The sequence below is a fragment of the Apodemus sylvaticus genome, chromosome 5, assembly GCF_947179515.1.
Source record: "Apodemus sylvaticus chromosome 5, mApoSyl1.1, whole genome shotgun sequence".
Classification (NCBI taxonomy): Eukaryota; Metazoa; Chordata; class Mammalia; order Rodentia; family Muridae; genus Apodemus; species Apodemus sylvaticus.
Genome location: NC_067476.1, coordinates 90125265 through 90137400, shown reverse-complemented (window position 1 = coordinate 90137400; position 12136 = coordinate 90125265).

Sequence of the window (12136 nt, the reverse complement as noted above, 5' to 3'; positions counted from 1 at the left end):
TCAGAAAGGCCAAGGTTATAGGCATAACCATCATAAGATACACATGGAACCTAGTTTTAGAGAGCATGGGCTAATGAAGTGCTGAACATGGAGAAATTATGGTGTTAGAGAAATACGTATTTTGTTTCCAGTAACTTTCTAGCTCCCAGAAATCCAAGAGGTATGTTTAGTTTTCTTTCTTTGGCATGTGTATTAGTCAGGGTTCTCCAGAATCACAGAACGCATGGGTAGTCTCTATATAGTAAGGGAATTTGTTTATGACTTATAGTCTTTAGTTCAACTCCCCAACAATGGTGAGCAGCAGCTTTGAATGGAAGTCCAAGGATCTAGCTCAGTCCCACAAGGCAAACAAGGGAAGAAGAGAGAGTGAATCTTCTTTCTTCCAAAGTCCTTATGTAAGTCTCCAATAGAAGGTATGGCCCAGATTAAGGTGTGTTCCATCACACCTGGATCTGGGACTTGCTTTGTCCCAGATGACCTTGAACTCAGAGATCTCCCTGTCTTAGTCGTCTGGGATTCATAGCCACTATGATCTCTAAGCCTCAAGATCTCCAAGCCAAGATCGAAGTCAGAGTTCATTTCAGATACAGCCAAGTTGACAACCAGGAATAGCCACTATAGCATGTGAGGTTCTTCTTCCTTCCATTCAAAGACACTATCCTTGTTCAACTCAAGTGGATTGTTTTTTGCAGAAATCTGTTTTGCCTGAGTAGAGATATTATGTTATTTATATTTTAGTTCCTTCATGTCTTTGCACATAGTAGGAGTTAGTAAGTTACTGGCGTTATGCTCCTTATTTTATAATCCACACACCAACTCAATAATTACCAGAGTGTTTGTCTATAGTTATAATTGTCTGTTTCTCACCTCACGTTCTCATGTAATGCAGAGATCAGTCCTTATTCATGGCTGAGTCACTAGACTGATAACACTCAACTTCAACCTGATGTTTCAGTTATTAGTAATAAACTATGAATACTAGATTTCATAAGAGCAGATTAAAATATTTCTTTAAAATGTCAGTGAAAAAAAACCACATTGAAATAGTCTCTTCATATAATATGCATCTCCAGAATCCTGGACTGCCAGTGGCAGCTTTACTTATATACAAAAGGATTATTTTAAGTCAAGTTGTTTTTCCCAGTGCTGGCAATATTCACTACATTTATTTGCCCAATGAAGTATTCTTTATGCTTATTTTTGTTCTTTATCAAAACATCTCTTGTCCTTGCTGGGATGATAGTTGAGGATCAGAAAGCAATATTCCAGCTGTTCTTAAAGCCAGTATTTTTTAGCAAGGTTAAGCAGTGCCTTTTCAAATTCCCCGTGCTGTATGCGTCATCTCCTGATGAGTCAAACTTGTTACATTAGTGCATCTCACAGAGAAAGGCCAGCAAACTCAAACTTTGAAAGAAAAAAGCCATTTATTAGTCTGCCTAAGATGGCTTAGATATGTTAACCTCAACTCCTGCATTCACGAAGCCCTCTCACTTGGTACCCCTTATTATTTATCCATTGATCCCCCAAATACCTACACAACTTTAACTAGGGAAATAGAGAGAGCAAGATATTAGAATCATGAGGCTCTTTACCAGCTACTTGGCATGGTGATACAAAGAAATACCTCAGAAATGTATGTTAAGGAAGGAAGGGTTACTTTTAACTTATAGTACTAAAGAATGCATTCATTTGTAAGAAAAGAAGATGGTAGCAGTAACATGAACACCTGGAATTATTTGTGTTTGGATTCAAGTAACCAAAAGTGATGTAAATTGGGTCTGTGAACAGTTTCTCCTCTGTTCAATCTGAGACTGTAGCACAGTGGAATGGTGCTTTCACATTTAGGGTAGGTCTTCAGTCACAATGAACTTAATCTAGAAATTCCTCTCCAGACATACCTGGGTTTCCAAGGTGATTCTAGATATCATCTAGCTAACAGCCAAGTTTAGCCATTGTAGGTCCTTTTGGGAAGAACATTTTTGGGTTTCTATGTTCCAGAATTTATCTTTGAGAGAAAACTCTAAACAACAGGGCAGTGGATCCTCTCTGCTCTAATGACTGAGCATTCACTCTGGCCTCTAAAATTCTGATGCCTACTAAAATTTTACATATCTCCTCCATTTCTCTGAAGTATTTTATGCCCCTAGCTTCTTGCTTGATAAATATAAATGCAAATAAAAAGGAGCATATTTCAAAAGTGGCCAATGAAGATTACAATATTCTTAACTGCAATCGTTCTATATGCCTTTAAAATGTTAAAACGTATGCTCTGTATGTTTATGAGGATGCTAAGAGTGTTGAGATTTTATCTAATGACTGATACCTTTATTTGGTAATAAATAGCTTAAGCAGCATTACTGTTTGGATGTCAAATGCACCCTATCAGGTTCCTTTATTTCACTTCTTGGTCCACAGCTTGTGCTGAAGTTTTGAGAGGTTGTGAAACCTTAGGGAAGTGAGATTCAATGCAATGCAAGGAGTACTCTTTTGTTGGGTGTGCCTTGGGTTTAATACCTTGTCTCATATTGTCAACACTCTGCTTCTTGATGCTTTGAGATGTCAGCAAGTAGCCTAACGCTACTACTGCCATGCTATTAGCTACGTTCATGACTTTTTGTGCATGATGGGCTTACATCTCTCAGATAATAAGCAAGAATAAACCTTTCCCTATATGAGGTTTTTCTTGTCAGGTACTGGCATACAGCAATGAGAAATGACTCTAGTGCCATTGGTGGTCTTGATCTTAGATGTTTGATAATGATTGGAAGAACTTTGGGTCACGCAGGGATCCTTTGTGGTTTAGGGAATCTGTATTTTACACTGCAAAAGATTCTTGTTTCTCCAAGAATCCTATACTGAACTTTGATCGAAGATTGATCATCCAATTTCACCTACATACCAACAATTAAATGCTACTGTTTACATCATGTCTGCCTAATTTTTCTCCATTCAAAATCATTGTATTCATTTTTCTTGCTGAAAAAGATCAATTTATCTTTTAAATGTCAACTCAAATTTTATCTTCTTCATTATGGACTGATAGAATACCAGAAGTAGAAAAGACCTCCTTAATTATCTTGTCCTGATTTCTTTAAGATTAGAAACACATAGAAGAACCACATAACTCATCCTAAGTCACATAGACATGGAGGGATAGAGATAGTTTACTCACCAGACCCTATAAATAATAGCCCTTCCAAAAGTTATCATAGCTAAGGAGAGATCAGAAAACAATTGCTGAAAGTGCATGGTTGGAACACTGTACCCCAAAAATTATATGTAATTACATATTGGGTTCTGAGGACAAAATATGCAAATTGGAGTAGTGTAAGACATAACAGTAGTTCCCATAGTCAAATAGTAGATTATTCCATTATAATTCACAAATAGGCAGTCCATACTTTCTAGGCTCGTGGAATTAAATTACACTGCAATAAATGTTTCTTGAATATCCAAGCCAACGTTTCCTAAAAATTACCAATCTTTGGTATTTGTGGTTTCTTGAGCTTTGGGAGAGCTTTCTATTTATTATGCCATATTCCCTAAGTTTTCTGAAATCTCATAGAACATCTAAAAACATGATTTGGTCTCAAGGAGACAGGAAAAGAAAAGAAATGATAGTTATACTGCTACAAGGACCACAGTATAAATTTGGCTTTTCTTCTAATGAGAATAACTATTCCCCCATCACCCACATTTTGTCATATGATCTACTTGTGCGTGGAATTTCCTTATAACTCTGATGGTTTTCTATTTTAATATTGAACTGATATTGATAGCAGCATTAGTGATTACAATGAACAACATATTTCAAATACTGTTTTGTTCCACAGCCACTTCAAAAGATGTTTGACTTATAACACTACTGATCCTCTGTTCTTTATCATTGAAATACTTGACAATACTCATGGGTTTTGAGGTCAGTGATCCTTTGACACATTCCATGTGTGAAACTGTTTGCCATTATCCTCACTCTTAAGTTTACGTGTCATATACATATTCACTTTAAATCTTACTGATGTCTAAGTTCAGCACTACCAAGGTAGTGCTTGGGTTTGCTCTTGAATGTGCTTGTTCTACTAAACTTTCATCTCCAGCCATTCACTCAAACCTAACAATATCTTATACTAAACGTTGTCTTCTCATAAATCTCTGAATTATTTAGAGTTGAAGATGTCTTGTTTCCTTACCATCAATATTTCATAAATTGACGTATGCACTCGTCTAAGCTTTCCTTATACTCTCCTAAAATACTGTAACATTGCCTTTTGTTGTTCACTTTTCCAAAGTAGAAATATAATCCACCTGTGTCTCAACTTATGACTATCTGTGGATTTAAAAAAAAAAAAGGCATATAAAAGAAATTGATGATCCATGTTCAGTAAAGAGAAGCAACCAGTAGGTTCAGATTCCTTGTGGGAAGGTGAGTGGGTGTTAATTACAACTTTAGTGATCTGAAGGCAATTTTATTATTGAAAATTTCTATTCTAACATGAGTGAAGATTTGTGAAATCTGTATCTCTGAAACACAAGTCTAAACCCCTTTTCATTTATTCTATACACAGTACCCACAAGACTATATGCAACTATCATGGTGGGAAAGTATGAAGACTTGAATCTCGGCTGATAATCTGCCTCCAATGAGGAATATTGACAGCTTCATTGTCATTAACAAATACTTATGTATCATTATGTATCCCCAAATTCTGTTGAATTTTCTTTACTGGGTGTCAAGGTTTTCTTTTTTAAATTTTTTATTATATATTTTATTTATTTACATTTCAAAAGTTATCCTCCTTTCTGGTTTCCCCTCTGCAAACCACCTATCGTATCCTCCCTCCCCCCTGCTTCTATGAAGGTGCTTCCCCACACACACACTCCTCCCTCACTGCTCTAGAATTTCCCTACCCTGGGGTCTCAAACCTTCACAGGACCAAGGACGTGCCCTCCCATTGATGTCAAATAAAACAATCCTCTTGTACACATGCAGCTGGAGCCATGTGTACTCTGTGGTTTAGTCCTTGGGAACTCTGGAGGGGGGGTGGTCTGGTTAGTTGATATTGTTGTTCTTCTGATGCAGTTGCAAACCCCTTCAGCTCTTTCAGTCCTTCCTCTAACTCCTCCATTGTGGTCCTTTGTTCAGTCCAATGGTTGTCTGCAAGCATCTGTATCTGTATTGGTCAGGCTCTGACAGAACCACTCAGGAAACAGCCATATCAAGCTCCTGTCAGCAAGCACTTGTTGGCATCAGCAATAGTGTCTGGTATTGGTGTCTGCATATGGGATGGATCCCCAGGTGGGGCAGTCTCTGCTCCACTCTTTGTCCCTGTATTTCCTTTAGACAAAAGCAATTTTGGATTAATATTTTCAAGATGAATGGGTAGCCCCTCCCTCAACTGGGGACCATGCCTATCCTCTGGATATGGTTTCTATAGGTTCTCTCTCCCCTTTGTTGGATATTTCAGCTAATGTCATTCCCGTTGGGTCCTGGTAGCCTCTTCCTTTCCTTGCATCTGGGACTTTTTGGTGGCCACACCCAGTTTCTCTTCCACACAGCTACATACCTCCATGGAACTTCCTGATCCTCTGAACATCTCTCCTGTCTGTTCCCACACCTGATCCTGCCTTCTTTTCTCTTCTCCTTCCACTCTCCCTTCCAAGACCCTCCCTTACTCTATCTCTTATGATTATTTTGTTCCCTTTCTAACTAGAATTGAAACAACCACACTTTGGTCTTCCTTCTTCTTGGGCCTCAAATGGTCTGTGAGTTGTTTCATGTTTATTCTGAACTTTTTGCCTAAGAGCCACTTATCAGTGAGTACATACCATGTGTGTTCTTTAGTGACTGGGTTACTTCACTCAAGATAATATTTCTAGCTCCATCTGTTTACCTGTGAATTGCATGAAATCATTATTTTGAATAGCTGAGTAGTACCCCATTGTATAAATGTACCAAATTTTATGTATTTTTTTCCTGTTTTGAGGAACAAATACAGATAAATGGAATCTCATACAATTGAAAAGCTTCTGTAAGCAAAGGACACTATCATCAGGACAAAACTGCAACCTACATGGGCTAATATCCAATATATACAAAGAACTCAAGAAGCTAGACTCTAGAGAAGCAAACAGCCTTATTAAAATTAGGGTACATAGCTAAACAAAGAATTCTCAACTGGGCAATCTCAAATGTCTGAGAAGCACCTAAACAAATGTACAACATCCTTGGTCATCAGAAAAATGCAAATCGAAAATGACCCTGAGATTCTACCTCACCTGAGCCAGAATGGCTCAGATCAAAAACTCAGGTGACAGCAGATGCTGGCAAAGATGTGGAGAAAAAGGAACACTCCTCCATTTCTGGTGAGATTGCAAGCTGGTACAACCACTCTGGAAATCAGTATGGCAGTTCCTCAGAAAATTGGACATAATATTACCTGAGAACCCAGCTATATCACTCAGGGGCATATACCAAAAAGATGCTCCAACATTTAAATAAGACACATGCTCCACTGTGTTCATAGCAGCCTTATTTATAATAGCTGGAAGCCGAAAACAGCCCAGGTGTCCCTCAACAGAGGAAAGGTCAAAGTATTTTATAGGTCATTATATCATCTCTGATTCACAATGGCTAATGGTCATGTCAAGCATGGAGGAAATAACTATATAATCTCCCTTCTATTTTTATCACCTCATCTGGTGATAACCACATTTCCACTTTGGGGTAAAAAAAAGAAAGTTATCTTTTACTTTCGCATTCTTTTATGGTTAGCTGAACTTTTTCTAGCATATATGTCATTTTTCTCAACTAATCACATTTTCTTACTTTCCATATCCTTTCTTGCATATTAATTTCTCCTTATTTTCTGCTTGGAATAGCATTTTCTTTTCCTGTATCATGCTTAATTTGTACTTTATACCTGCGTTGCTCTATTAAGACTACATGGACAAATTATTTGCACTTTCACTGAACTCTAAGAAACAAATCTTCAATAATATTAATAATTACTTTTTAGCCAGCCATATATCAATGTTATCTGAGTTTCAGTAGGTTTCTGATTCTACTAATACCACTCTCAAAGGGTCTTATAAAACTTAAAAAAAATCATAATATTCATATTATGGGTTATCATAGAGGAATATAAATGTACATAATCATTAGGAAAAGTGTACATAAGTCAGGGCATTGGAGAACTTCAAGAACAACATTCCTGCTTCCTTCTTCTCCTTCTCCTTCTCCCTCTCCATCTCCCTCCCCATCTCCTCCCCTTCCCTTCCCCTTTTATCTCCTTTTTGTCCTTCCCCTTTCTCCTCCTCCTCCTACTCCTCCTTTTCCTCCTCCTTTCCCTCAGTGAGATTCTATAGGCCTTTAAGTTGAAAGACTTGCATAGACATCTCTGATTTTTCGTGTGTATGAGAACTCCATCTTTTAAAATCTCTATGCAGGCTTTATTATTTCAAAATGAGTGGGCAAATGAGTTAATGAATATTAAAAGAATGATTCCTGTAAGAGATTGCCTCAACTCTTATCATTTCGGTAGTGCCACCTTCAATTATTTAAATATCTCAGAAAAACTAAGCTTTTTAACTTCTTTATATATATATATATATATATACATATATATATATATATATATATATATATATATATAGATAGATAGATAGATAGATAGATATAGATATAGATATATAAAGCTTTGTATATATAAATAAGATCCCTAAGTTCACACCACTACTCTGATGGTAAAATGTATTCTTCTATGGAGTTAGAACATATGTATTGCTATGAAGGTAGAATTAGTAGTAGAGTAGTCTAAACTCTACTACTAATTCTAATCATTGTTCTTCTATTTTCTTAATAGAAATTTACAATTATACAGTATTAACTCATTCAATACTTTTCTTTGGTATTGAGAGACCCCCAACTCAATGTTTTTAGACCTCTAAACAACTAGCCCAGCACAGAGTAACTTGTTTTCTGCTTTCAGCTTGAGAAAGATAGCCCACTCAGTTCTAGTTCCAATGTTTAACTATACAAAGCCCCAAGATGTTTGCTCCAGATAATCTCTAGCCTTCCTTACTTCCTCATTCTGTACTTCCCTATTCCATGCATGTTTTGTCCTCCACCCCTTGCCATGTGAATTGTGTCCTCCAACCCTTGTCTTGTGATTTTTCCCCTTTAAATACCCCTGACTTCAGTTGCACGGGGTCCTCAGTTCTCTACCCCTGCGTGGTATATGGCTCTGGAACCCAGAATTCTGGAATAAAGAAATCATCATGCTATTGCATCGAGACTGTTTCTCGCGAGTGATTTGGGTGTTGCCTTCCAAGGCATGGGGGGCTGGGCCACCCTCGGTTTTTGGGGTCTTACAGTATCTCCTCTAGTTTTGAATGAAAGTGTTTTGCAGTCATGACTTTAGTATCTTGCTCCATCCTTACAAGCTCCTTGATTCTATGTTGGGATAAAGCTAGGCACATGCTATCTGCTGTTTTTTGAGTGCCATTCATCATAGTGAAGCATGTATGGATTTTACAAGAAAGTGAGTGCCACAGTGGCCCCAATGATATCTGTAAAATAAAATTTTACAGACTGAGGTGAAAAATGTCTCCTGGGACTTTGCAGAACACCCCATTTATTCAGAAGCCAAAAATCTCACTTGGCAATTTTACTTTACTTCTAAAACTCTCCTCCTGCCTAGTAGCTGGGACTAAGAAAAACCAAGCAAATTAAGATGTAAAAGAACCCATCTTGTAGATAGTCACTAGCCAGACAATTCTGCAATGCTTTGCACCAATCATTTATGTAATTATATTTACCTCCTAACAGCATATATATGAAGTATGGCTCCAAATATGGTATAAAAAGCATTAGTAGCAGGCAGTAGAATTTTCCAGGAACCCTAAAAATACAGGTTCCTTTTGTTATTCAACCTTCATACTATGTCCTCGCAGGATGGGTGGATTTGGGCAATAGGCTCAGATTAGAAGATATTTACATTTGAGGAACCTCATACAATGTCCTTGCCACAGGTGGGTACTGGTCAAATTAGAAAGAATTTACATTTGATTTGGTGCATAGCTCAAAACTACCTTCCCCATCCCCAGAGGCCAGGCTTTCTGTCTTTTGATTTGCTAATTTGCAACTGAATTGGATACCTCAGGGACATCCATAAACAAGCTAATCCTGTTTCACCTTTAACTCTTGACCTTGTTTGTTAAACAGATAGGCTGTCTCCACCCAGGCTCACTTGGATAGAAAGATCCAATGTCTGTTAAAGACATTGGCAGACCCCACCTAGGAAGTCTTTGACAAAAACAACATTCTTAGCTTATCCAGGTGTGACTGGGGATACAGTTCATACTTGTTACTCAAAGAGACTCCCTGGTTAGTTCACCTGGCTGGGACTAGGGACTGCAGCCAAAGCTAATTGCAGAGTGCCTAGGTCGACCCTGGTCATGGCACAGAGAAGAATTTGGTGGGTGGACTAGGCAGAGGTGCTCTTGGGAGGACAGCGTGGGCCAGGTGGCTCTCCACGCTCTGCAATGGCACCGTCATTGTCAGGGAGGTTAGGAGCCGTCCTTCCCCAGCTACTTGGCTAGCATAACAGCGGGGCCACGATGAAGAAGCAGTTTAACCTCATGCACCAATTGGCCAACTGGACGATGGGCAAATACCCTGTACTTCCCAAGAAAACTAAAGCTTTGACAGATGAATGTGAAGCTTAATTTGAGATGTTAACTTGACTGGACTAGGGGATACCCAAAATAATGCATTCAGATTCAAACCGCCTCTGTGGTGGTGTCTGTTTGTCACTCACCAGAGTCTGTTCCTCTCCTGATATACAGAGTTCCCCCTCAGATCTGATAGTTCCCTGCTGGGACCATCCATGGCAAGTGAGAGCACAACCTATTGAAAGGAAGTTTCTAGAGAAGAGATGTAAAAGTGCACACAAATCCTCAGTGTGGCATGGGAAGCTAACTTTAATGGAGCTTTGAGTACTAAGGAAGTATTGAGAGACACCCAACTCAATATTTTTAGACCTTTAAACAACTAGCTCAGCACAGAGTAACTTGTTTTTCAGCTTTCAGCTTGAGAAAGATAGCCCACTCAATTCTAGTTCCAATGTTTAACTATACAATGCCCCAAGGACATTTGCTCCAGATAATCTCTAACCTTCCTTAAGGCATAAACTATTGCCTGACTTCCTAATTCTGTACTTCCCCATTCCATGCATGTTTTGTCTCCACCCCTTGCCTTGTGAATTGTGTCCTCCAACCCTTGTCTTTTGATTTTTCCCCTTTAAATACCCCTGACTTCATTTGCACAGGGTCCCACAGTCCTATACCCCTGTGCAGTGTATGGCTGTGGACCCCAGAGCTCTGGAATAAGAGAAATCCTCATGCTATTGCATCAAGACCATTTCTCGAGAATGATATGGGTGTAACCTTCTGAGGCATGGGATGCTGGGGCACTCTTGGTTTTTGGGGTTCTTACAGTACTCCTTGTTATCCAAGCTATGAAGTGTGCCTATCTGCAAAATATATGATGTGGAAGATAAAAGAATGAGTGTGCCAATTTTTAAGTGTTTTATTTTTAATACGTACTAATTGATTTAAAAAGTTACATCATTCCACCTTCCTCCCTCAAGCCCCACCCATTTACCTTCTTTGAACTTCTACCATGGCCTCCATCAAGATGATAACTTCATTTTCTTTGATTATTGCTGTTATATATTTAAGTATATGGATACACATAAATACATAAATGTATACAAGCTGCTGAGACTTTTTTTTTTTTTTGGTTTATGTGTCTATGATTTATGGCCTATCACTCTGTCCTGTAAAACAAATAAGGGCATTCATCCTGATAGAGTCTAACTTTCCCTCTTCTCACAGTCATTAACTTTCTGAGTTCTTTGTTTAGGAGTTGGACCCTATGAAATGAAATCCCCGCCCCTTCACAAAAACATGTCCATGATGTTCCCCTTTGTATGGCTTTGTTCATGGAGGATTTCTAAGAGATACTACTTCAAACAGACTACCTGGCTTCTGGCTCTTAGAATCATTTGCCCTCTCTTCCACCATGTTCCCTGAGTGATAGATGTAGGAAGCGTGATGTAGATATATCTATTAGGGCTTGGAACACTGTGATCTGTTGATCTCTTCATTTTATCCAGTTGTCATTTCCTGCAAAAGAGGCTTCCTAGTGGTAGCAACAGATATCCAGGAACGATATCTGAGTGGCCCCATTTTTACCTATAAACTATCAAGTTATTTTTAGCACCTTTCCAAATATAAACATTTTTCTTCTGTATGTTTTCTTTTTTTTAAATGAAAATAGATATTTTCCTTACAACATGTTTCCATTCCCCAACTCCTTCCACATGCTATTACTTCCATCCTGACACTGGAATCAGAAGAAAATAATATGGAAAAACTTGTCTCACCTCAATCCCCAGTACTGATATTTTATTGGCAACCAAAACTACTTTTAAAGGAATTTTGTTAGCAGCTTATTACCTATGATATTAATCACAACACCCATAACCTTTAATTATATGAAGCTAAGCAATCATTAGTGGCACAGTTGTTTTCACTACTTTTTATGAAAGGGCACTCATGAGTCCTTTCAACTAGGAACCATACTGATAACAGTTTGGAAATACAATTAAATCTCTACCACAAGGTATGCATAATAGACAAGAAACAGACACAGAAGGATGCCTTTTACCCTGACACTGCCTAGAAAGATAACAGAACAGAGTGTGAAAACCATGTCATGCTCAAATTTTTCAGTTTTACAAATAATGAAACATGCATTGGCTAGAAAAAAAAAGAGGAAATCAGCTTTCTTGGAAGGGGGTGAAGAAAAGGCTTGTTTTCATCCCTGTGTTCCTTTGTCTCTGAAACTCTTTCTCATATAGTTATACAGTTCACTACTAGACAGAGCTGAAATGGACAGAAAAAAGTGAGAAAGTTTGAGTGTGAGAATGTTGATATTAAACAGGCTGTCTTCAGTTCCTGAATTTGCACACATAGATATAAGGCAGCTTGGATAATACAAAAGACCTTTATCCTGTATATTGATTTATCACTTCTTTGAAGAGAAGAAAGAAAAAAAGACTAAATTTACCAT